A 2,513-nucleotide genomic window follows, 5' to 3' on the forward strand; every position below is an offset into this window, starting at 1 on the left:
CTACCACCTCCTTTTGAGCTGAAGATGTGCGCCATTAATTCCTAGTAGTGTTCACAAGCTTTGTTCCCTGGTTGACTTCGTCCGAGCCCTGTGGCCGTCGAGTTTTCGGAGAGACTCGCTGCTGGCCCAGTACGCATGCTAACTAAGAGTCCTGTTCTGGGGTAGGTGCTCCACATGTGGCGGTTCCCTGTAAGGCTAACCCCATGCGATGTATATCTTCTGCTAATTCATTTCCCTGTTGGCAAATTGCGTCTTCCTTGGGCAGAGCCCCTCTGCCCCGGTCTCCATGTTCGTAGTAACTCCTCCCCCGTTGGGTAGGATCTACCTTGAATACTCTCCACATGGTTGGAAAGACCATGTGACGTATTCTTCCACTTAAATATCCCTCCCTCTCTTTGGGCGAGGTGTGGTCTCCGCAGTGTCTTCCCCTTGGGAGGGACACCCCCCGACTGGACCTGGCGGCCCAGTCGGATAATCCCCCTTCCTTTTTAGGGAGTGGAAAAAAGAGAAGGGGAAAAGAGGCCATGACTGGGTTAAGCCTGTCTCTATCTCTTGAGTAGTTGACTTGTCCCCAAAGGGCCGTTCGACACTCATAACTATGTTGGGGGAGATTACGTGTCGACCTGGTGTGCTGGCAATGAGGCACACAGTAGTCTGCCCACCACACAATGCCAGTTCATGTAACACAGTTCAGCCAATTGTGGCGTTTCGTATAGGGACTCCTAGTGTCACTACATCAACACAACATCGAGTGAGTGACAGATAGGGAACGTCATGGTTACTTGTGTAAACTCGAGATGTTGTGTCCCTCCTGCCACAACGCTGAACTACCCGCTGAAATGGCCGGACCTTATATCGGCTCCTCAGCGTAAAACCTGAATGAGTGGTTGCATACCAGCTCCTTTTATACCCATATGTCCGGGGGAGTGGCATCCAAATACCACTCGCCAATTTTCGTTGGCCTTTTATCTAAGACCAGAGGTGTCTCAGGCTCCCAAGAGTGACCCCTAGTGTCACTACATCGACACAACGTCTCGTTCCCTCCATCAGGGAATGGAGGTTACACAAGTAACCTTGACGATTTTTGGCCATTACCCTGATTTCATGTTGCATGTAAACACATTTACCGGCATTCTTCCGACATTCTTCTGACCATTTATGTTGTGACAGCAAAGCAGATAAGAATTAGATGATTTCAAGTCTTATGTAAAATAAGCTTTCTTGCGTTTTTTGATAAAGCTGATTTTTGATAGTTATCAGCATTTTGGTGTGCATGTTAATGCTCTCAATGTCTTTTCAAAGGTATTAATGCGCATATCGTAACACAATCAGAACAAAAAACATTCTGTTAAGTAACACAGAGACTCTTTCGTCGCTTGCCTTCGTTAAGGTCAGGTAATGACATTAGGGAAGGTGTAAGAGCTGTACACTTACAGAGGTCTGCACTGTGTGACCAGAGGGAAGGAGAGAAGAGCAGTAGTCACCCTAATCAACCCCCCCAACTACGATTTTAAGATAACCTGTTCAAAAGAAAAGAGCAATGTAACTGTTATTTACAACTTATGACCACCAGGAGGAGCAGTCCCAAATTTTCACAGGGACCTTCAGGGTGTGGTCCGGAGGCCACAAATTAAGTTTTGTTTGATTATATGAAAGAATTGTGAATTGTGATACAGTCTCACTTCCCTTTAACCAACAGTTTTGTTGATGCCTTACTCGTGAATGGTTTAGTATGTCAAAAATAAGTGATTAACTTTTGACTGGCATTGTCTATTGATCATCTAACCCAACTTTGACGATCTTAGTCAGGCAGAAACTACTGGTACCTTTACAGACATGAAATCAGGACCAAAAGAACAAATTGTTTCTAGACCATGTGGTTAAAAAATGTATGTATGCACAGAAATGGTAGTGCAAAATTCACCTGTTGGTAGCACTAGAGGGTTTAAGATCGAGACTCCAAACTGGGTATGGTCGATGTTGAGACTCTCTTCTGTGAGTGTGCCAAATTTCACAACTTTTTAATATATGGTTCTATGGGCTACCACAAACTTTTTCCATTGTAAATGCCTTACTGTAACCTCGATTTTTGCTTTTTTAAAGAAAAGGAAGGACAAGTCGAAATAATTTTTTGTGGTAGCCTAATCAATATATTATGCCTCAAATGCTGTTGAACCTGTAATATTAATTGAAGATGTAATTGTTTATTTGCCTAATTTGAAATGCATGTTCCTCCTCTTTCGATGAGTTTATACAAAACAAATCAAATCATATGTCTGTTGTTTTTGTACTGTATAGTGAAGAATGGGACAATTAATTGTCTTTTGATCATGCTTTTTTGATAATTTTTATTTTGGAAATTTGCTTAAATGTGTAAACATTGCATTTTGTATTTAGGAGAAGCACATTTAAATAAACTGCCAGGCAATGGCTCCACATGAAAAGAAAAGGCTTGACAACTAATACAGTTGATTGTCTCTTACCATAAACCATCAACATAACAAATACTGCTG

The sequence above is a fragment of the Myxocyprinus asiaticus genome, chromosome 8, assembly GCF_019703515.2.
Source record: "Myxocyprinus asiaticus isolate MX2 ecotype Aquarium Trade chromosome 8, UBuf_Myxa_2, whole genome shotgun sequence".
Taxonomy (NCBI): domain Eukaryota; kingdom Metazoa; phylum Chordata; class Actinopteri; order Cypriniformes; family Catostomidae; genus Myxocyprinus; species Myxocyprinus asiaticus.